Source organism: Tamandua tetradactyla, chromosome 18, assembly GCF_023851605.1.
Source record: "Tamandua tetradactyla isolate mTamTet1 chromosome 18, mTamTet1.pri, whole genome shotgun sequence".
Classification (NCBI taxonomy): Eukaryota; Metazoa; Chordata; class Mammalia; order Pilosa; family Myrmecophagidae; genus Tamandua; species Tamandua tetradactyla.
In genome coordinates, this window is record NC_135344.1 from 13506279 (window position 1) to 13531794 (window position 25516).

At 37.2% G+C, this 25516-nt stretch overlaps 1 long non-coding RNA gene and 1 other non-coding gene across 2 annotated transcripts; both read right to left on the reverse strand.

Annotated features, from left to right (window-relative positions):
• Positions 1 to 232: 232 nt before the first annotated feature.
• LOC143662863 (U2 spliceosomal RNA) lies at positions 233 to 423 on the reverse strand. Its single transcript, XR_013165631.1, has one exon. It is a non-coding gene; the product is annotated as a U2 spliceosomal RNA (small nuclear RNA).
• A 22790-nt stretch (positions 424 to 23213) lies between these two features.
• Positions 23214 to 25290, reverse strand: LOC143662522 (uncharacterized). The gene is made up of 3 exons (XR_013165384.1): positions 25227 to 25290; positions 24791 to 24860; positions 23214 to 23367 (listed from the first exon to the last, which is right to left on the reverse strand). It is a non-coding gene; the product is annotated as an uncharacterized LOC143662522 (long non-coding RNA).
• Positions 25291 to 25516: the final 226 nt, after the last annotated feature.

A 25516-nucleotide genomic window follows, 5' to 3' on the forward strand; every position in this document is an offset into this window, starting at 1 on the left:
GCCATATTTCAATGTTGGGCAAAATTCATGATCGAATTGACAGATATGGTATTTGACTAGAATAACTGCTTTGTTTTAATTATTTATAGAAGGGAATGGATGTTTGCAGAAGGAAACATCTAGTCAAAAATAAGTGTTTTGCTAATATGAAATGCAGTCATGCCATCTTGGTTTTTTTTCCATCCAGGTATTTTTTTTTTTTTAACTTTTTATACATTTATTATTCCCCCGAGGGGGATGCACTGTTCCTGGAAGTACTGCAACACCAGGCTGATACGTGGAGTGGATGGAGCAAACTCCTATTCCATCTCCCAACTACAAAAATCCATTTAATATATTGTCCTCGGATAGAGGACGTATCAGATATTAAACTGATAAGAACAGATACTACACTTGGTCTTAGTCAAAAGGCCGAGAAGCGATCCATCCAGGTATTTTTAAAACCAGTCAATATCAACTATGCTTATATTTCAGACAACTACCTTGTAAAATCAAAAACTTATAATTCTCAAAATCTTCACTGTTGATGATATCCGAAATAATATATGCTTTACCTTTAGATATACTTGAAAAAATATAATTTTTATTAAAGAGAAAGATTATATTCAATTTGAAGAAATATAGTTAAATAGAGCCTCTGGGGTGTGGAGATCATAGTATAGTATTAATCTACCATTAAAATAAATTTATATTAAGATGCGAATATGAGATGAGATTTTTATTTTTTTCCCCAAAATTTTAGTAGGTTCATTTAAATAAAAATGGTATGGTAAAAATAAAGACAGAAAATTAACTTTAAAACTTTCATTATGGATACATTTTCTCTGCTCATTACTACATATGAAGCAAACTAAATTTTTGGATACTGCAGGACCTGTCAAATTAGCCTTCTGTTTCTCCCTGGCTCTCCTCCAGCTGTTACTAGTGTTTCAATCAGCCTCATTCCTGGAGCTTTTGTAGTACAAATTGTTTACAGCTGTAGACATTTCTACAGCTCTAACACTGAAAACAATGAGCAGGTTTAAAATTTAAGGGAGCAACTCAATCCGATTCCCTTGTCTTGGCATTTCTTTTCTAGTTTTGAAGAATTTGCTTTCCCAAACAAAAATACATTAAACTACTTTGGAAGGTGTTCTTATAGCTATTTGGTATATTTTTGATGGCATACTCTATTGATTAAATATTTTCTTTCATTTTTAAACTTTTTTATATTCTATTTTTCATGGTCTCTGTCCCAGGAATCAAAACTTTGTAACATTCATACGCTGTTTTTCACTTACCAGAAAGCTTTAACTTACTCTCCCAGACTCAGTTTGTGCTCTGTATTTTTTAAAAATGTTTCACCTCCTTTTTTATTCTTTCTCCAAGAAATTGTATCTATTAACTATAGACATCTCTTGGAGAGTGTACTAGTTACCTCTCCTGCACAAAATATTAAAGCTGTTCTTTTAATGAATGTGTTTATAGAGATCAAGAAATAGCTGCCTCTATTCCAGTCTTAGCAGCCCTTTCCTTGGCTTGGCTAATTCTAAATCTTAATTTTGAAATAACATAAAATTATTATTTGATGATTTCAATGATTTATCAGTTGATAATATATCTCAATAAAATAATAAAAAATGTATTAAATAGTTCAGCATTAGTTGCAAAATTGAGAAGTAAAATTACCTAGTTTCCTAGCAGGCAAGAAGATTCTGACCAACCCTGGAAGGCACAAAGCAAAATGGAAAGTTGGCCTTAGAGCTTATGAGGAGAGCCAAGCTGGACAGTTTGGTTCAAAAGGAGAATTTGTGTTCATTGCTTAAATATTAGAAGCTGTCCACAGCTGCAGATAATTTCTGCTCCACAAGTTCTAAGAATACGGTGCTGAGTATGGTTTTGTCTTAATTATCTGGTTTGGCTGCCTATGCTGACCAGCTATTCAGGATTATTTCCAACTTTCCATTTCACCTTGTGCTGGCAACAAGAAAGAGTTGGGTAAAATATGTACACTTGAATGAACAAATCTTTCTTCTGTTGAGTGTTAGAATCTTGTTCAAACCTGGGGGTGGGGGCAGAACTCTTGGCTGGCCAGCTGATAGCATGGGAGAAGAATTTGATTCTGCTCCTCATTAGATTTGATTTTGTACTCTGTTACATTAATCTCTAATCTTGGAAATGCATAGCCTGAAACAAGGAAGATCAAAGCAACTGCAAGGTGAAACGATACTTCTAAAATGTTATAAACAGAAGAGACAGTGCCTTAAGAGACTCTGACCAGGCATGTAAGAATACGCATCTTGAGAATTCTTACCTCCAAAGGGTATGTGTGTGTTTTTATAGTTCAGAATCAGGACTTAATGTGTGCAGAATTGTACATTTCCCTACTTCTTGATGAATAAACTCAACTTCTAGGTGACTTCCACTTTGACACCTATTCTCACTGACTGCAAAAATCTTTCATTTTTGCCAATTCAAGGAAACTCAGTCATTCCTCGGTTGAACATTCAGATTCTTTTGGCAGATATTCACATGTATTCCCAGCCACAGATCTGAGTAGCTCTAAAGGCCCTACCCTCCAGACATTACCTCCTCCTTCTGCAGTGCCCTTTGGTCCCCACCCGTTTTTGAAAGCTTGCCCCATGTGACCCATGTGATAAATAAATTTTCTCCCGCCTCCTTCTCTTTTCCTTTTTTATGGGGTCACCTCAATCCCAGGGAGAAAGGGATTGGGTTTGGCACACACTCTATGTCTTCCTCATCTTGACCCAAGGCATGGGGCCTGGGAGCTCTGGCCACTTTTACCACACCACCCTGGAAGGTGTCACATTTGATGATTCTGTCCCAAGGCCCATCTGCCAAAACAGCCTCTCCCGGCCTTTGTTACTTTAAACAGCTTTTATGTTGTTTTGCCTCTTATAGTCTAGAAGGCCAGGCACCACTAATCTCAGAATCCCCCTGAATCTATCTTCTCCCCACTCTTAACTTCATACCACCACCAGCCATAGGTCCCCCCAGAATCATCTCTTCTAACCCATTGAGTGATCTTTTCTGGTTTTCATTGTAAAGCAATACTTATTTCACAATATCAAATACTCTTCCCTTGGTAGTGTAAAACTCTATGCTCAGTACTCTGGGTTTGGCTCTTAATTTGTAACACTTAGCCTTTCCAATTTGCAGAGAATCTGCTTTCTACAAAGCCTGGCTCTTATGAATCAACATATATCTGACTTTCCAAATATCATTTCAATTTTGCATTTAAAGAAAACATTACACAATTTTATTGGCTCTTGTAAATAAATTTATCAGTCACCCCACCCCACCCCAAAAGTGAAGGAACCACTTTTTGTCTCCCACTTAAATTATGGGAGACAAATTAGAATAAATGGAATCATCAAAAATACTCCAAGTTTTGTTGGGAGAAAGATGATCTAGTTTAGTTTTGGTGAAAGATAGAATTAGTAGCAATACTTCTTCCCTCCCCTTTAGCAGGAGAGTGTGTGCACAGAGTTCATGTCCCCAGCTCACTGGATGTCACCATGCTACTTGCTTTGTCAGTGGAATCTGGGTGAAAGTAGCATGCCACCATTTCCAAGCTTCATTCTTAAGAGGCCTCTTTATTTCTGCTTGCGGCTCTGTGGTTGTGATGTGTTCTAGTTTGCTAGCTGCCAGAATGCAACACACCAGAGATGGATTGGCTTTTAATAAAAGGGGGTTTATTTAGTTAAAAATGGATAGTTCTTCAGAGAATAGGCAGCTAACTTTCAACTGAGGTGCTTTCTTACGTGGGAAGGCACAGGGCGATCTCTATTGGCCTGCTCTCCAGGCCTGTGGGTTCCAACAACTTTCCCCAGAGTGATTCCTTTCTGCATCTCCAAAGGCCTGGGCCAAGCTGTAAGTGTTGAGATGAGGTAAACTGAGCTGCTTTTACAAAATGGGATTAGGATTAAAACACGGTTTTTCTAGAGTATATACATCCTTTCGAACTGACACATCATGGAAAGTGTTTTTCCTGGTTAGCTGCTGCTGCAGCCTGGCACTCAGATGGCAGCCACTGGTCACCATGCCCTGATGGTTGAGGGATGCCCCTGGAGATGCTAAGCCCCCTGCACTTGTAGGCTGAACCTGCTTGGGAGATAACCAGGCTGCAGCTCTGGAGGAAAAGAGAATGTGTAGTGTGTATTTAAGATTGAACCCTGTGTTCATTTGTATTGCTGCATAACAAATTCCCACAAACTCTGTGGCTTAAAACAACATCCTTTTATTAGCTCACAGTACTGTAGGTCAGAAGTCGGGTTCAGCATTGTTGGGTTTCTCTGCTCAGGTTTTCACAAGGCTGAAGTCACACTGTCGTGGAGCTGAGCTTTCATCTGGGGGCTCTAGGAAAACATGCCTCCAAACTCATTTAGGTGGTTGGCAGAATTCTGTTCCCTGCAGTGGTGGACTCAGGTCCCTAACTCCTTGCTCAATGTCAGGCAGGGCCACTCTCAGCTTCTAGAATCCACCCTGAGCTCCCAGACACATGGCCCCCTCTGTCCTCAAAGCAACAATGGTGCGTCCCATCCTTCCTGTGCCTCAACTTTCAAACTTCCCCTTTTGCTACAGTCAGATAAAATTCTGGGATAGGCTTATCGATACCCTGTATCTTAAAGACAACTGCATATTATACTAGAATCATAGGCGTGAAATCCACATGTCCACCCAGGGGTTTGTGCAAGGTGTGCACACCAGGGGAATGAGAAATCTCAGGGAACAAATTAGAATTCTGCCACACACAGGCACTGCCAGTGCAAGGCGTAAATGAGCTTGCATGAAATTGACCACCAGAGTCAACTTAGATCAAATGTGGGTAGAGGATACAACTTAAGGTTCAAGACAATCTGCTATAGGTTTCAAGGAATGAGTTTTGCTTATTAGAGCTAGCACACACACATTAAAATCCAAACTTGTGCAGTTGGTGGTAGAGCATTGATATTGTGCTTTTCTGATTTGGTCTGTAGTTCCTTTTTTTCACTTTTGCTGGTCTATAGATATCCTGTGGCATGCCAAACAAATAAGGATAAGCACAGCTGCTATTTTATCTCATATATATGTAGAAGACATTTGTGGAAAGACAGCACCCCACTGTTTTAGTTTCCCAGTTGCTAAAATAAATGCTATAAATGGGATGGCTTAAACAACACAAATGTATTGGCTTACGGCTTTGAGGCTAGGAGAAGTGCAAACTTGAGGCATGGGCAAAGCAATGCTTTCTCCAAGAGGACCCCGCATGGTCCTTGGCTTTCTGTCACATGGCAATGCATGGCATCATCTTCTCCTTTCTCTTCTGGGTTTGGTTGACTTTCAGCTTCTGGTTGCTCCCCGTGGCTTCTGTCTGATTTTTGCTCTGTTTATAAAGGACTCCAGGAATCCAGATTCAAGTCCATCCTGATTCAACTGGATACATCTTTAACTGCAGTAACATCTTAAAGAAACCTTATTTACAATGGGTCTACAAACCCCAGAATGCAGGCCAAGAACAAAACCTGAGTACACAATTCAAAACACTTCACCCACCATGCTTTCCTCTACTTTCCACTCTTTGCTTCAGTATTGGAGGAAGAATCACGCACATTGTCTTCCAAAACCAACACTTAGAGGAAGAACTACGAGGCCTGTCTTCCATAATCAACACTTACTGTTCCTTTCTTTGTCTCATGAATTTAATCCCAGAATAAGTGCTATTGTTTCAGTATCATCTGCCGCCTCAAAGTCTCCTTATGGTGACAAATTAGTCAATGTGTGTGACTTCCATCAGTCAGTCACAAACCCAGAAGATGAGTTTGCATCTCATTGTTCTTCTCCTCCAAGTTCACAACCATTGATAAGCTGAATAAGCTGTCAAATTTAAGTCCTAAGCATTTTCTGTGTCACTTGCTCTGCAGCTCCAGTGCCACTATCCCAGCGTAGATCTCAACACTCTTCATAGAACCATGGCCAACCAACTGGTTTCACTGCAATATTATATGTTTACATTTTTATTGAGGAAAACAATGCATAGAGAATGAGGCATAAAATACAGGGGTAGGGTTTAATAAATGATAGAAAACAGATGGTCATATAATAACAAGCAGGCCATATAAACTATTGCCAGCACTCCAGAAGCCCTCGGTGTTTCCCTCTGCAATAACGACCTCCTTCCTCCTCCTGGGAGGCAAATACGACCCTAAGGTTTATGAGAATCACTTCCTTTCCTTTCTCCAAACTTTTAAGACATATATATGCATCCTTAAGCAATTCAATTTGTTTTTCTCAGCCTGCTAACTTTATATAAATAGAACCATATTGCATGTATCTTTGGGTTTGTCTTCTTTGACTCAACATTATCCATATGTGATCCATGTATGTGGTTTCACTGTGTTTATTTTATTTCTGCATGGAATTACATGGTGTGAATATGCCACAATCTGTTTATACTTCCTCCTGTAAATGGACTTTGGGGTTGTTTCCATTTTAGTTCTATCACAAATGACACTGCTATGGCCATCCTTGTGTTATGCGTCCTGGGGCATATAGACATAAACTTCTCCAGGTGTGTAAGAGTATGCATTTTTCAACTTTATTAGACAATACCAGATTGTTCTAAAAAATAATGGTGCCAATTTACCCTCTACCAGCTGTGCATGATATGCATGAAATTCTTGGCAATCTTCATCTTTATCAACATGTGGTGCTGTCACCCTAGCTCTATGGTGGCAGGGAGGGCATCAAATTTTTAATTTTTGAAAATATGTTGAGTTTTTAATATCACACGTTTATAACTATTTTCCTTTTTGGTTAGAGATGTTTATGTCTTATTTCAAAAGTCCTACCATGAGAACATGAAGATATTTGACTTACTAAAAGTTTTAGAGGTTTTTTTCTTTTATATATATGCCCATAACCTACTAAGAAATTTTTTAAAAGATGTAAGGGAGGAGCCCAATTTCATTTTTTTTCCCTTATGAGTATTCAACTCACTCTGGTCTTTCCCCCACAACCTCATCTACACAGGGCTCATAATGTATACCTACATTGTAAGACTTACCAGATTGTTCTCTTGCTCAACAAACTTCAATGGCTCCCCATTACTTTTCAAATGTTGTCCAAGTTCTATGGCTTACATGTGAGGTTGATGATAGTGTCAGCTCCTACTATGTTTCTCAGTTTCCTACTCTCTAGAGAAACTCCCACATAGAATGCATTATTCTTTTCGTGTACATTGCATTTAAGTACAATTGACTCTTGTATTTAATTCACTTCACTCATCCCCTTCATTTCTAGCTGATGGTGTATCTCTTATATGTCATCCTCTACCTCCAGAACTAAAATGCATCAAACCTTTATATCCTTTACCTTCCTTCACTCTGAGATAGCCTTCATTCCCTTCCAGCTCATGAAAATCATACTTATCAGCAACAACCTTCTTATATTTTACCTTCTTCCCTTTTATCCCTGTTAGAATTATGCCTCTATAATAAATTTTTTTGCATGTTATGGTGTTATGGTGAGTTCTTTATGTATGTTCCCCTTGTTAGCTTGAAAGCTACTGGAGGGTGAGAAAACATCCCATATGTTCATTGCATGTTAATGCAATAAATATTAATTAGATTAATCCAAAAATGAATGTGAATATATTTAATTCTATTATCTGAATGTAACATACAAATTACATGACATTTTAAGGAAGGAAAAATCATTTGTTTATACCTTGCATTTTACAGAAAACACCGAGTCTCCCTCATTGAGCTTTTATGCTTTTGATTTTTAAGTGCTTTCATTTCCCATTAGTAGGTACATGCTAAATGATGTATAAAAATTTGTAATGCACCAAAGGAAAGCCACTTGTACCACAAAATAAGAGTATATAAGATCAATGAGGTACTGAGCTTTGTGTACCTGGTTAAGAGACTAAATATTTGAGTGCACAAAGGTTATCTTAAGTGAAACTCACCAGATGTTCTTCCTATATGAAAAGAAGAGCATGGATTTGGCAAAACCAAAAAATGAATTCTCTAGCTAAATATGTGATTAAATACTGGAAAAAGCTATCATCAGGGAAATAACTATTGTCCCTACGATAATAAAATCCATCTGTCTTTGTTGGTTTAAGATAGAGTTTAGAACCAGGAAACCAGACCCCTTGTCCTATTGCGCAATGAAAAATCAACAACTTCATTTCTTAAGGTCTTTCTTCTCAGAATATAATCTCTACTGATTTACATTAGGGTATGGATTTGTAATGATATCAATGTGATTACTAATTGTAATAAATTACCCTGATAGGTAAAATTGCATATTGATGATTGGAAAACCATTAAAAAAAAAAACAGAAAATTGCCAGTCTTCAAACATGAATGCAATTTTATGTATCAACATCTTTATTTTGCTTTATTCTAAAAATTAGCAAGTATAATAGTGATTATTTAAAATACCAAATTCAATTAATAATTCAACATACTAGAGATGAATAAATTTAAAAATATTTGCACGTTTTTAACAAAATGATTCCTCTTTTACTAAAATGTTATATTTTATAGAAGAATAAAGTTGAATATATTTAACATTAATCTTGTTCATTTTTGTTTAAAGTTTTACAACTATAAACCATTTATAGTTATAGACTATAAACCATTATTACCTTATTTTTTGTAAACCATCTATAATGATTCAAATTAGCTGCTTAGAGCATTACTGCAATCTTTAAATAATTCCAAAACTCCTAATAAATATAAATGTTATTTGGTTTTTAATCTTGATTGTCTAGCTTCAACCAATTAACAGCAGAAACAGAAAAATAATGTAAACTTTTGAGTAACAATAGATTATTTCCAGCTAGTAAGAATAAGACAGCCTCAAAATCATCTCAAGGAGCATATTATATTTTTCTATATAATTCTATAACTTTTACCTAACAACCTAGGACAATATTTGATGTCTCTTGGTTTTAATATGCTCATATATAAAATAGGAATAACATTTATCTCTGCTTATCCAATCAGAACTACGTAGAATAATAAAGTAATGTGATTATTGAATTTTACAAATAAATGAATTCTAAAAATTCAGAATATTATCATTGAATTACATGATCTTTACCTTACTGCTCAGAGTCACAGTTTTGCTGTTATTCGTTGTCTAACCAGACCCACAGAACATGTCGACTCTAACTGAGGCTCTGTGACACACCATGATAGACTCCTAACCTTTTCATTTCCTTGGAAACATATTTCTGAGCTGGCAAAACAAAGTATCCAAAATGAAGGGATAAAGAGCATCACAAATTACTCTGACTCAGAAAAGCACTTAAAAATACATGTGCTCCATGATCTGCTGCCAGTTTCCTCAGATTTGAAAAGCATTTGCTTTATGGACTAATCTAATGGATTTCTATGCATTTTTGAGCACTAGACATAAAGAATAATGAATCACACTCTCAATCCATGGTCAACAAAAGTTCCCTGTGACCCCTGATGTGGGTAAGAGCCTGAACCTCTTAAGGCTACATGTTCCTCTAGAATTTCGGCATAGATTAACTAAAAACTGGTAAGACAGCTTTTAGGTGATTATACCAGTGCTCATATCTTGGCTCGGTACAGGATACCTTGTTGCCTTGCTCACATCCTAGTCTTGGAGTCCACGCAGTATTTCAGTATTTACCTTCCTCTGTCTGTCAATGACTATGGAGCTCAATACAGCTTAATTGTGATTCCCCATGTAATTCTGCGTCACCCTCCTATGGGGTTATCTAAGCACCTGTTCTGGTTTGCTAGCTGCCGGAATGCAATATACCAGAAACAGAATGGCTTTTAGCAAGGGGAATTTAATGAGTTGCTAGTTTACAGTTCTAAGGCCGAGAAAATGTCCCAATTAAAACAAGTCTATACAAATGTCCAATCAAAGGCATCCAGGGAAAGATACTTTGGTTCAAGAAGGCCGATGAAGTTCAGGGTTTCTCTCTCAAGTGAGAAGGCACATGGCGAACACAGTCAGGTCTTCTCTCTTGGCTGGAAGGGCACATGGCGAGCACGACGTCATCTACTAGCTTTCTCTCCTGGCTTCTTATTTCATGAAGCTCCCCGGGAGGCATTTTCCTTCTTCATCTCCAAAGGTCACTGGCTGGTGGACTCTGCTTCGTGGTGCTGCAGTATTCTCTGCTTTCTCTGAATCTCTTTCTCCAAAATGTTTCCTCTTTTATAGGACTTCAGAAACTAATCAAGACCCACTCAAATGGGTGGAGACATGTCATCCCCTAATCCAGTTTAACAACCATTCTTAACTAAATAACATCATCCAAGGGGATGATCTCATTACAGTTTCAAACGTACAGTATTGAATACAGATTATTCTACATTTAAGAAATGGGATTTATATCAAAACATGGCTTTTCTTAGGGGGCATACTTCTGCTTAAACCAGCACAGCACCCATCACCCCTTTAACGCATTATTTTAAGAAAAGAGAACTATAAAAGTATTATAATATTTTTAAATAAACATACACATTTTGATCATAGGAAGCAAATGAATTGGTTGCTAACACCATCACCGAAATGGATTTATGGATAATTCTACCTCTGATAAATAAGCATATGTTAAAAAACCAAAATGTCACATTCATTCTTCAGCCTTTTTGCTCGCCATCTGAAACTGCTATGCTCTTCAGAAATTAATATTGCATATGGTGATTACACATGTGTATCTCATTAGCAATAATAAGGGTCACACATGTACATAAGCTGGAACTAGACAACGGAAAGATGGATGATGTATTAGGTGCATCCAAATAACTCTAAGGATAATAGATATTCTATGAACCACAGTCAATAGGACATTAGCAGTGGCGATAGCTATGGGCAATATTAATAAGCCTGATAGCTAATCACCATGCTGCAGGTTTTTTCTAATTCTCTCAATGTTAATTGCTCATGTTGCTAAATATCACTGATGCTGGTAATGGTATTAGCAAATGTGCAGAATAATTCCAAAAGGAGATAAATTATATAAGTTTAAAGGTTACTATGGTGGTTTGAGTTTATATTGTCATTGTGTCACTTGCCAAACCGGTTTTATGCTAGAAAGTACTAAGGAATATTTAAACATTCAGTTGGAACTGAATTAATTTATTTAAGGCAAACATTTCCTCCACAAATATTTAGGGGGCAGTTGACAGGGAGAAGATGGCGGCTTAGCAAGGTGCGCGCGCCTTAGTTCCTCCTCCAGAACAACTACTAAATAACTAGAAACAGTACAGAATAGCTCCCAGAGCCACGACAGAGACCAGACACACAGTGTACCCCAGTCTGGACTGGCTGGACTGGCTGCGAGACTCTGCTGCGGTGAGGTCCCCGAGCAGTGTGTGCTTCCCCGGGCCACGGCGGCTGGCAGCCGGCGCCCCTCCCTCCCTCCTTCCCGGTCCGGCTGAGAGACTCAGAGAGGCGAGCTCCCCAAGTCGTGGTGGCTGTTGGCCAGCGCCCCTCCCCCACACGCGGCTTCCCGGGCCAGCTGGGAGCCTCGGATCAGCGGTTCCCCAAGCCACAGCGGCCGGCGCCTCTCCCCCACAGGTGACTTCCCGGAGGGAAAGGAAAGAGTCTCCAACAGTAGTAGAGACTGAGTCCAACCTAACACCAATAGTGGCATTAATGAACAATTTCTGACTACTAAAAATAGGCCCTCAGCTCAGGCGAAACTGATCAAGGCAGAAGTTGCCTATTGGACTAACTGAAAAAGAGGAAAGGGGGTGAAACAGAGCCTTCTGTGGCTGTTTCTATGGAGGCCTGGTTGCCTTTGGGCTCAGCGCAGGGATTACACAGGTTACAACTGCCCCGAACGCAGAAACAGGTTGCTTTCAGGGCTCTCTACCACCTGAACCTTCCCCGCGGGAGGGGTGAAACGCAACTCAGTTGGAATCCCTCTCTCAAGGAATTCAGATCCCAGGACTTCACAATTCAAAGCCATTAAAACCAGCCTACAACCTTTCCTTTGTGTCCACCACACACCCAGCAGCGAGAGTCTTCCAAAGTTAAAGGAGCCACAACATCTTTTGCTGGTGAGACCCACAGACAGACAAGCACCACATACTGGGCAGGATAAGAAAAACAGACCCCAGAGACTTCACAGGAAAGTCTTTCAACCTGCTGGGTCCCACACTCAGGGAAATCTGATTAAATGCCCAGATGGCAGCAAAAAGTAACAAATCACACCAGGAAAATTGAAGATATGGCCCAGTCAAAGGAACAAACCAATAGCTCAAATGAGACACAGGACCTGAGACAACTAATTCTGAATATACGAACAGAAATGGAAAGCCTCTTCAAAAACCAAATCAATAAATTGAAGGAGGACATGAAGAAGGCAAGGGATGAACAAAAAGAAGAAATGGAAAGTCTGAAAAAACAAATCACAGAACTTATGGGAATGAAAGATACAGTAGAAGAGATGAAAAAAACAATGGAAACCTACAATGGTAGATTTAAAGAGACAGAGGCTAGAATTAGTGAAATGGAGGATGGAACATCTGAAATCCAAAAAGAAACAGAAACTATAGGGAAAAGAATGGAAAACTTTGAGCAGGGGCTCAGGGAATTGAATGATAATATGAAGCGCACAAATATACGTGTTGTGGGTGTCCCAGAAGGAGAAGAGAAGGGAAAAGGAGGAGAAAAACTAATGGAAGAAATTATCACTGAAAATTTCTCAACTCTTATGAAAGACCTAAAATTACAGATCCAAGAAGTGCAGCGCACCCTAAAGAGAATAGATCCAAATAGGCGTTCTCCAAGACACTTACTAGTTAGAATGTCAGAGGTCAAAGAGAAAAGAGGATCTTGAAAGCAGCAAGAGAAAAACAATCCATCACATACAAGGGAAACCCAATAAGACTATGTGTAGATTTCTCAGCAGAAACCATGGAAGCTAGAAGACAGTGGGATGATATATTTAAATCACTAAAAGAGAAAAACTGCCAACCAAGACTTCTATATCCAGCAAAATTGTCCTTCAAAAATGAGGGAGAAATTAAAAAATTTTCAGACAAAAAGTCACTGAGAGAATTTGTGACCAAGAGACCAGCTCTGCAAGAAATACTAAAGGGAGCACTAGAGTCAGATATGAAAAGACAGAAGAGAGAGGTATGGAGAAGAGTGTAGAAAGAAGGAAAATCAGATATGATATATATAATACAAAAGGCAAAATGGTAGAGGAAAGTATTACCCAAAGAGTAATAACACTAAATGTTAATGGACTGAATTCCCCAATCAAAAGACATAGACTGGCAGAATGGATTAAAAAACAGGATCCTTCTATATGCTATCTACAGGAAACACATCTTAGACCCAAAGATAAACATAGGTTGAAAGTGAAAGGTTGGGAAAAGATATTTCATGCAAATAACAACCAGAAAAGAGCAGGAGTAGCTATACTAATATCCAACAAATTAGACTTCAAATGTAAAACAGTTAAAAGAGACAAAGAAGGACACTATCTACTAATAACAGGAACAATTAAACAAGAAGACATAACAATCATAAATACTTATGCACCGAATCAGAATGCCCCAAAATACGTGACGAATACACTGCAATTACTGAAAAGGGAAATAGACACATCTACCATAATAGTTGAAGACTTCAATTCGCCACACTCATCAATGGACAGAACATCTAGACAGAGGATCAATAAAGAAACAGAGAATTTGAATATTACAATAAATGAGCTAGACTTAACAGACATTTATGGGACATTACACCCCACAACAGCAGGATACACCTTTTTCTCAAGTGCTCATGGATCATTCTCAAAGATAGACCATATGCTGGGTCACAAAGCAAGTCTCAACAAATTTAAAAAGATTGAAATCATACACAAAACTTTCTCGTATCATAAAGAATGAAGTTGGAAATCAATAATAGGCAGAGTGCCAGAAAATTCACAAATACGTGGAGGCTCAACAACACACTCTTAAACAACCAGTGGGTCAAGGAAGAAATTACAAGAGAAATTAGTAAATATCTCAAGGCGAATGAAAATGAAAGCACAACATATCAAAACCAATGGGACGCAGCAAAGGCAGTGCTAAGAGGGAAATTTATTGCCCTAAATGCCTATATCAGAAAAGAAGAAAGGGCCAAAATTCGGGAATTAACTGTCCACTTGGAAGAACTGGAGAAAGAACAGCAAACTAACCCCAAAGCAAGCAAAAGGAAAGAAATAACAAAGATTAGAGCAGAAATAAATTAAACTGAGAACATGAAAACAATAGAGAAAATCAATACGACCAGAAGTTGGTTCTATGAGAAAATCAACAAGATTGATGGGCCCTTAGCAAGATTGACAAAAAGAAGAAGAGAGAAAATACAAATAAATAAGATCAGAAATGGAAGAGGAGACATAACCACTGACCTCACAGAAATAAAGGAGGTAATAACAGGATACAATGAACAACTTTACGCTAATAAATACAACAATGTAGATGAAATGGACAAGTTCCTAGAAAGGCATGAACAACCAACTTTGACTCAAGAAGAAATAGATGATCTCAACAAACCAATCACAAGTAAAGAAATTGAATCAGTCATTCAAAAGCTTCCCAAAAAGAAATGTCCAGGACCAGATGGCTTCACATGTGAATTCTACCAAACATTCCAGAAAGAATTAGTGCCAACTCTGCTCAAACTCTTCAAAAAAATTGAAGTGGAGGGAAAGCTACCTAATTCATTCTATGAAGCCAACATCACCCTCATCCCAAAACCAGGCAAAGATATTACAAAAAAAGAAAACTACAGACCAATCTCTCTAATGAATATAGATGCAAAAATTCTCAACAAAATTCTAGCAAATCGAATCCAGCAACACATTAAAAGAATTTATACATCATGACCAAGTAGGATTCATCCCAGGTATGCAAGGATGGTTCAACATAAGAAAATCAATTAATGTAATACACCATATCAACAAATCAAAGCAGAAAAATCACATGATCATCTCAATTGATGCAGAGAAGGCATTTGACAAGATTCAACATCCTTTCCTGTTGAAAACACTTCAAAGGATAGGAATACAAGGGAACTTCCTTAGAATGATAGAGGGAATATATGAAAAACTCACAGTTAATATCATCCTCAAAGGGGAAAAATTGAAAACTTTCCCCCTAGGTCAGGAACAAGACAAGAATGTCCATTATCACCACTGTTATTCAACATCATATTGGAGGTTCTAGCCAGAGCAATTACACCAGAAAAAGAAATACAAGGCATCAAAATTGGAAAGGAAGAAGTAAAACTATCATTGTTTGCAGACGATATGATACTATACGTCCAAAACCCAGAAAAATCCACAACAAAACTACTAGAGCTAATAAACGAGTGCAACAAAGTAGCAGGTTACAAGATCAACATTCAAAACTCTGTAGTGTTTCTATACACTAGCAATGAACAAGCTGAGGGGGAAATCAAGAAACGAATTCCATCTACAATTGCAACTAAAAGAATAAAATACTTAGGAATAAATTTAACTACAGAGACAAAAGACCTATACAAAGAAAACTACAAAAAACTGCTAAAAGAAATCACAGAAGACCTAAATAGATGGAAGGGCATACCATGTTCATGGATTGGAAGACTAAATATAGTTAAGATGTCAATTCTTCCTAAATTGATTTACAGATTCAACGCAATACCAATCAAAATCCCAACAATTTATTTTTCAGAAATAGGAAAACCAATAAGCAAATTTATCTGGAAGGGCAGGGTGCCCCAAATTGCTAAAAGTATCTTGAGAAAAAAAAACGAAACTGGAGGTCTCACGCTGCCGGACTTTAAGGCATATTATGAAGCCACAGTGGTCAAAACAGCATGGTACTGGCATAAAGATAGATATATCGACCAATGGAATCAAATAGAGTGCTCAGCTATAGACCCTCTCATCTATGGACATTTGATCTTTGATAAGGCAGTCAAGCCAACTCACCTGGGACAGAACAGTCTCTTCAATAAATGGTGCCTAGAGAATGGGATATCCATATGTAAAAGAATGAAAGAGGACCCGTATCTCACACCCTATACAAAAGTTAACTCAAAATGGATCAAAGATCTAAACATTAGGTCTAAGACCATAAAACAGTTAGAGGAAAATGTAGGGAGATATCTTATGAATCTTACAATTGGAGGCAGTTTTATGGACCTTAAACCTAAAGCAAGAGCACTGAAGAAAGAAAGAAAGAAATGGGAGCTCCTCAAAATTAAACACTTTTGTGCATCAAAGAACTTCATCAAGAAAGTAGAAAGACAGCCTACACAATGGGAGACAATATTTGGAAACGACATATCAGATAAAGGTCTAATATCCAGAATTTATAAAGAGATTGTTCAACTCAACAACGAAGAGACAGCCAACCCAATTACAAAATGGGAAAAAGACTTGAACAGACACCTCTCAGAGGAGGAAATACAAATAGCCAAAACGCACATGAAGAGATGCTCAATGTCCCTGGCCATTAGAGAAATGCAAATCAAAACCACAATGGGATATCATCTCACACCCACCAGAATGGCCATTTTCAACATAACAAAAAATGACAAGTGCTGGAGAGGATGCGGAGAAAGAGGCACACTTATCCACTGTTGGTGGGAATGTCAAAGGGTGCAACCACTGTGGAAGGCAGTTTGGCAGTTCCTCAAAAAACTGAATATAGAATTGCCATACGACCCAGCAATACCATTGCTAGGTATCTACTCAGAGGACTTAAGGGCAAAGACACAAACGGACATTTGCACACCAATGTTTATAGCAGCATTATTTACATTTGCAAAGAGATGGAAACAGACAAAATGTCCATCAACAGACGAGTGGCTAAACAAACTGTGGTATATACATACGATGGAATATCATGCAGCCTTAAGACAGAATAAACTTATGAAGCATGTAATAACATGGATGGACCTAGAGAACATTATGCTGAGTGAGACTAGCCAAAAACTAAAGGACAAATACTGTAAGGTCCCACTGATGTGAACCAACATTAGAGAATAAACTTGGAATATGTCATTGGTAACAGAGACCATCAGGAGTTAGAAATAGCGTAAGACAATGGGTAATTAGAGCTGAAGGGATACAGACTGTGCAACAGGACTGGTTACAAAAACTCAAAAATGGACAGCACAATACTACCTAATTGTAATGTAATTATGTTAAAACACTGAATGAAGTTGCATCTGAGGTATAGTTTTTTTTTTGTTATTTTTTTATTTATTTATTTTTTTCCTTTTTTCTCTCTATCATCGTTTTATTTCTTTTTCTGTTGTCTTTCTATTTCTTTTTCTAAATCGATGCAAATATACTAAGAAATGATGAATATGCATCTATGTGATGATATTAAGAATTACTGATTGTTTATGTAGAATGGAATGATTTCTAAATGTGTTAGTTAATTTTTTTTTAATTAATAAAAAAAGAAAAAAATATTTAGGGGCAAAAAACATTAAAAAATATATATGTTGGCCTTTCTCACAGCTGTCTTTTCAGGTAACCAAGAGTTTCTTCCCACAGCGCCATATGTACCTAGTAATTTGAAGATTTTTATTATTTTGTTTTATGTTTTTGCCTTTTTATGATAAAATGGTTCTGATGAAACAAAGAACTTTGAAGTTAACATTGGAGGACCCAGAGTACAATCTTAACTTTGCCAAATACTCCCTGGATTACCTTCTCTGAGCCTTAGTTCCTCGCCTGTGAAATTAGATAGGACACCCCGGGTTTGCTCATAGGGCTATCACACAGATAAATTGGGGTAACATTCGTGGAAATTGTAAGCCTCAAGGCAATGTGCACCTACAGAGTTATCATAGTGTCATTATTAGCAATTACGGTATTATATATAGTATTATATGAAGCACCTGGAATAAAATCCTTAGGAAGGCAGTTGACATTGTGAAAATGACAGAAGGGAAATGACAACAAGAAACTTTGCCTACTTGAATGCAAGAGTGTAGCAGATAAAACGCCAAAGAGCATTTTAGATCACAAACTTTCCAATGTCCACTTTTGAATCTAAACATAGTTCTGGTTCTTGTTATCTGTCCTAACCTTGGGCAAATTACCTCAATCTCCAGGCATAGAAGATTTGGGTGGTAGCATTCTTATAAAGCTGCGAGGAGAAGAACTAATGATTTTGAAGTTTCTAGCTCAACACCCAGGGACATGGTAGTCAACAAATGTTAATTTCCTCAGAAGAAAAAAGCTACTTTTTCAGCCATAGTGACTTTATTACTCTAGTTACAGAAGACAAATTTGATACAAGGAGAGACAAATTAGGTTCTACTACTTTACTGTACTGGTAGTTTGTATATTTTTTATAATTACTGGGTGTATACATAGAGGCAGTCAGCATGGACTCCTCTGTGTTGTTATTTCCTGGAATCCTCAGGACAAAGAAGCTTTAAACTATTCAGATTTGGCTGTTACACGACTTTTCGGAAAGCATTTCTTTTAACTGTAAAAGTCTTTTTGCCAATAGTACAAATGAGTCGTTTGTGCTTAGATTCTATTGTTTTCCTCTACAGAAGAATAAAAAGAATATAATAGAGAAAGGTAAATATGCAGGCACATAAAAAAATTCAGTCACTCCATCTGGCTTCTCTTACAGATCCACTTAAATATGGTAAGTAAACTTTCTTGTGGCTGACTTATAGTAAATCTAAAAGAGTTTATTTCCAGGCATCTGTCAATGTGATTGTACAGGAGACAAAAGATGACTCAATTGAAAAACAAAGCTTTCCCCATGTTTACAATATAATAGTCATGAAAGGGACTTTCCAAAGACTACAGGGATAAAGTAAACAAATCTAAGCAAGTGTTATCAATATAAAATGATAACCAAATCTAAAATACTATCTATATAAAATTATAATATCAAATATAAAAAATATTAAGAATGATATCTTGTAAATCAAGAAGGGATGGATGAAATTATTTTCTTCTAAAGCCCTTGTATGGATAGTAAAGGTGAGATTAAAAAAACATTAATTTTAAACACTGTTTAGGTTAGTATACTTAGTAAAATATCAAAGAACAGCACCTCCTTAAAAAAAAAAGAGTTAAAATAGAAGAATTACTGCCAAACCCATAAAGGATCCTTAAAATGAAGTAAGAAATGAAACAGATAAATAATTTCAATCAATCAAAAAGGAGCTAAAAGAAGCAGTGGGGAAACCAAACAACTGAAAGCACAGAGTAAAGATTTTAAAAACTAAATAACTAATCATCATAAATGGAAATAGGTCAAGCTTATCAAACAAAAGACATAGATAATCACTATACATTTATAAGTATATATATACAATAGTAATATTGTATACATATTTATATGTATTTACATATAATATTATATATTTATATTTTTTAATCCGGCTATAAAACACAGAAAGGGCAAATTTTTTTTTTAGAGCTAAAAAGCTCAGACAGGAAAATAGTATCAAAAGAAGTCTGGTTTAGTTACAAAATACCAAATAAATAGTCCTTAGAAGCACGGACAGCATTACAACCAAACGATAAAATTTCTACCTCATCAGGAAGGTATGAGAAATCTAAACGTGCAGAAAATAAATTATCTATATTCAAATATACAAAACAGAAATAAAAGAGAGGAATTTGGCAAATCCACGATCAGAGTGGGTGATTTCAGTATCTCTCAACTGTCGGTGGTCTAGCTAGACACAATATACTGACCAATATAGACAGCTTCACACAAGAGTGTGGAAATTTACATCCTCCCAGAACTCAAATGGAACATTATTAAAAATCGAGAAAGTTCCAACAAATTTCAGAGAGCTCCATGTATGGTTCTCTGCCTCTGGAATGTCATGCTCTCCCTTCTTCCTCTCCATAAGCCCCACCTTACCTTCTGGGCACATCACAGGAATTTCCTAGGGAGAAATTAAATGCAAATACTAAAATTTCAAGTCCAAAGACTTCAAAATCCAAGTGAATTAAAATCCAAAATAGATATTTTTTGCCCTTGCAAATTAAAAGCTCAAATAAATTAATCCCTCCTCAATTTATTTTTCCACTCAGTGTCAGATCAAAAAAGTTCTTAATAACTGGATAGTGTTGAGGTTCTTTCAGCAGCTGCAGGCTGGGGAATTTCTCACTGAAATGACTTAAGTTCCTTCAGGGTCCCAAAAGTTGTATTAACACATTCCCAAGTCTTCCATAAACCTCCACAAAGACTTCACAATTTGGATATTTAAAAGGACTCATAGGACACCACAGAGCCTACTAACACAAGAATTTTATTTAAAGGCAAAGGAAATGATCCAGTTAGAGAAAGAGAATGGAGTGCAGGCAAGCATGAGGGATGTGAGAGATGTCCAGGCTCAAGCGCTCAGGGTCCTTATTCACAGACTGACTTGCTCCCTGGATTGAATCACCAAGCCCTGTGCATTGAATTGACGCCTCCGGAGAACTCAAGGCAGAAGTTCCCAGAGGGGTCTTTATGTACTTCTGATCAAATAATCAAGCCATGTTGTCTAACCCATAATGCCAGCTGAAAACTATCAATAAAAAAACTGGCCCTAGGGGTTGGAATTTAAACAGCATATCATAAATCCCATTATCCTTATCTTAGCCAAGAGTCAAGACTAGACATCCAGGCATCCCCAGAAATACAGACAGAGCTACTCCAGTCCGGCAGAAAAATGACCTTTCCCTTTTAAAATGTTCAAATATTATCACAGTCTCATCTCATCTATTATTATCACAATACTGTCCCTACACCCAGCAAATTTAGAAAACAAAGCAATCTGCGGCCCTTAAATCTGTCACACAGGCAAAATTATGTTCTTAATAACCAATATTACAGTGCTGCCAAAGATCACAGTAAAAAGTAGTAGGCATGGAAGGAAGGAGGGTAGATCAAGAAAAATGTTGGTTATAGCTCTACCAGGATACCCATCCATCTGTGATAACCAATAACTTAAACTTAATGAGAAATTAGTCATGAAAAGGTGAATTCTGGCATTACGCTTACCTTATATCAGACATAAATTATAATATTATAATTATTTTATAACAATATATAATATTATATTAATATTATAATATTCAATGTGGAATAAGAGCCTGACTCCATTTTAAAATTTTAGACCAATAACAGTTTTCCAGACTTACCCTTCCTATTTTCCTTCTATCCCACAACTAGACAAGGTGATTTTGACACCATAAGAACTTCAAACCATGTGCAAAAACCACTGTCCAACCCACAAACCACACTAAAAACCCCAAGTCAGTCTCCTTCCCCTGTTCATTCAAATTATTTTTGGACCTGCGAGTGAGCCCCAGAAAGGCTCATTTTGTGACTAATAAACCTTTTTATACCTCCTTGGTGTGCGGTGTCATGAGTCTTGACATCTGAACCAAGGGTTGGGTGGGGATCCACCCAGCTTCCTCAGGATGACCAAGCATGGGACATATCTGCCCAAGTACAAAGTTGTGGAGTTTACACGTTGGCGGTCTCATCTCTGGGTCTTGACTTGAGCCCATTTCTTTCCCATTCAACTTTCCAAACCTCGTATTTTCAATTTTACCTTTAAGTTTCAGGATTCTGTTATCTCATGGCTGTGTTGACAGTGGTCTCTGCTTAGTGAGAGAGCCATCAGTTTCCTCATTGTCTGCTCCTACGGCTGCTAGCTATGGAATGCTTTAGTTCTGAAATCTGTCTTACGGGTAGTTTCTCTCTTATATCTACATGAGATACTTGGAGAATGCTCCTCAGCTGATTTCAAGTCCAAACTGTTAATGTTTCTAAAACTCTCGCTCACAGGAGCATATCTCTGTCCCGTGCATCTCAAGATACTGCCTTCCTTCAGCATTTGAACTGTCCTCAAGCATTAGTTTCTGCTGTGTCTTCTTCTAAAAAAGTGACATATGTATCCTTTTTTTATTGTCCTCTGTCATTTCCCCACTCCTTCTGATGGTTTAACCTTGATTCTTTCGTTCCCTACCATAATGTAGGCTAATGTTCTTAGCCTACTTAGCATTCTGGATTTGAATGCCTTCTTTTCTTTTTCGTTCTCACTTCTGACCTAGACATTTTTTTTCCCCCAATACAATCTTCTAGATTTTGTCTTATGGCACCTTCCATCACAAGAGAAATGAAATCAATAAGTTCTATGCCTTCCAGAAAAGAGCCTTTATTCAAGCAAAATATTTTCAACTTGATCTCTAAGACCGGAGTAAACACATAAACGTATTTCTCCAGCAGTCCAACATCTAACCCAGATCTGAACATGCTATGTTGTCACACTGTCTGGCTTCCTTTAAAATACCTCAGCTTTACTGTTTCTTCCACTCAGATCTTAACACCATAAAGCACTCAGGCAATAGGCAATGCATATGTCTACACCTACGACTGCTGCCGCATCTTTAGAAGTATCCAGTACTTTTTTTCTTTTCTTTTAGTGTTCTCTTCCTGGCCATCCCCCCGAACATCTCTTCAGGTTCTCTCTTGGAGCTGCTTCCTCATCGGGAATGTTTCCGAATTGCTTTCACTACAAAGTCCGTAGCTGTGTCTTAAAAATACCACTTCTCAATAATTTCTTGGATCTTGGCTCCCTCTGGGGGAAGTCATTTCAGTTTCCTCTTGTATTCCTCACTTCCTTTCTTTTCAGATTTCATTAAACCCCAGTCATATTTCCAGTCAATTTACAGTTAAGACTCCATACCTTTCCTGAGGCTCTCTTTAAAAGCATTGAGATGTGTGAATAAAACTTTTAAAAAATAAACCAATAATTTTAAAAAGTATTGAGAATGTGGCACATCTTTTTCCACTTTTATCTCTTATCTTGGCTGGCCTTTAAGATCTCATTTTCCTCTTCATAAATTCAAAAATTTCAAACTTTCTCCTAAGGAAATTTCTTTCTTCCTAAGAAATGTGTTTTTATTTTGCTTCTTCCACTGCTCCTGTTGCACGAATAAGCTGAAAGATGTTTTCAAACCTCTCTACTTCCCATTTAATCTAGTTCCAAGAGACAGGTGTTCCATATTTTCAAACCACTCTAAATCTTTCTTGAAATATTTCTTGGGAAAATTGTGTTACTTGCCCAAACATTTATAGTTGCTCCCTTACTCTCTGGGGTTTCAACAATGGCATTAGATTTTTTGCTACCTCAATCCAAAATGGTGATGGTCCTTATGAGGACTCCTCATTTATTTCTGTTAATCAGTAAAATCTATTTTCCTTCCCTGTAGTCTCATGATCAGAACTAACACAGCCGGACTGGGGCTCCTTGTGGTAGGTGACTTTGAACATGTGAACAAGCCTCAGCAATTCAAGGTAGGTTTCTTCACAGTTCTCTCTTGAGAAGTTAGATAAAAACAATCTGAAAGAGGATCAGAATTTGGGTCAGTCTGCCTACGCCTTCTGTCAATTAATATTATTCTACAGATTTGAATTAAAAACTCAATAAAATATGCAATATTTCTTGTGCCCTTTAGCAATTGACTTTCCCAATTTTCTCATATTAAAATGCAAGAATTTACCAATATTCTAATTCTATAATATGTCAATCTAAAGCACCCTTGGGCTTCACATCTGCTATTCTGGGCTCAGTATTAAGATTATCATTACTGCTATTGATGAGCAAATTAAAATCCACACATCTTTATGAATTTTATGACAAAAATGTGAGGATGCATAAGATATGATTGGGATTTCAATTTTAAATGACCTTAAATTTAAGACATTCTCAAAAGTAGCATGCACTGAGGAACTGCGAGCTTTCAGTCAGTATGTGTGTTCTAAAATAGTCCTTAGATTTTTGTAGTCTATATACTTAAAAAAAAAAATCCTGAAATTCCCATCCATATAAATTAAACATATTATACAGTAGCACAATATTGTCCTGGTATAAAAGGGTATGGTATTTGGCATAAAAGAACTTAGAAAACTTGGCTTTAGTGTCGGAGGGGTTGATCTCAGGAGAAAAGGGAATAGACGAGGAATCTTTCTGACGAGCCTGCCTGCATAACCTTACAGCGCCACATGGTGTCGCTCTAAACTAAGGTTCTAAGGATGGAACAAACACTAGAATAAATCGTCAAGACACGCTTTGCAGATAAAAATGTTCACTTAGAAAGAATTTATGAACTACTCTCAGCAACCTTACAATATAAAACGTTTCATTTTGGTGAGTTTATACTGGATTTCACATGCCTGTTATCAAAAACTGGATCTCTTGTTTCTAAAGTTTTGGTAACGGATGATAGCGTTGCTAGCACAACATTGTGAACTTAATTAACAGCTCTGAATTGTATATTTCAATGTGGTTAAGAGGAGAAATCTTAGGTTGAATATAGGTTACTAGAATAAAAATTTAAGTAAAAGATATAGGACTGTACAATGTAAACAGCGAGCCTTATTGTAAATGATGGGTTGCGGTTAATAGTTCAATTAAAAATGTTTGTTCACAGATTGGAACAAATGTACCGCACTAATGCAAGGTGTGAAAAATAGGGTAGTATATGGGAAGTCTGTATTTCCTGCATGACTTTTCTGTAAAAAAAATTCTCCCAAAAAAAAAAAAAATGGGCCTCTTCTCATCGAGTTCTGAGCACAGGAGGAGTCTACAGTTTGGGGAGGACCCCTGCTAAGAGGTGTGCGCCACTCGGGAAAGCCAGTGGGGCACGTGCATTTGGGTTCCCTTGTCCGAGCTCCTGCTTGTCAAACAGGGTCCAGAGAGAAAAGCCTACAGCTGGAAATATTCGAATGAAATTTAAGAATAGCAGACATGAAGGAATTCATACCGCTTATGAGTCAGAGCAGGTCACCCACAAGGAAACCAGGACAAGAACCTCGACATCACAAAAAAAATGCCTGCAAGAAAACAAGTATGGCTAAGTACACAAGGAAAAGAACTTTGGATATGAAATTACATATCGAACCACATGCCCTTTTAAATATGTTGTTATAATAAAAATATACTGCAGGGATATGAGTTCAGAAATTTTTCTACCTAAAGAAATGTTCATGAAGGAAATGATAAAATGAGGCACTGCAAGAGATATGGCAATTAAGCATGATCAACGGCATAATAAACTTGGTTGTGGTCTAAAAAACCAAATGCCAAGAAATCAAAAAAGAAAAAATATCCGTTAAAACTCTGAACTAAATTTCTAGAACATATCCGATTAAGGAGAAAGAGGATAAAATATTTATTAGAATGTGTAAAACTACTTCTACCTTGCACATGCTTCACCTTTGTCCTGGAAAATTGTGGGAGATCGGACACGTAGAGGCGGAAAATGTCTCCAAAATGGTAACTAAAATGATCAAGTGTTACTTTCAGGAAACGCACTTAAATGATTGTGATCTTAAGCCTGAACAAGGATCTGAAAAAGGTTTGACATTTATAAAATTATGAAAGGAATAAATGGGGGGACCTCATTTTCAGAACACTGAAGTAGGAGGCATTGCTTTAAATCTGAAGTAGACTTAAAAATAGATTCATCCACACAAAACCCCCTGGCATT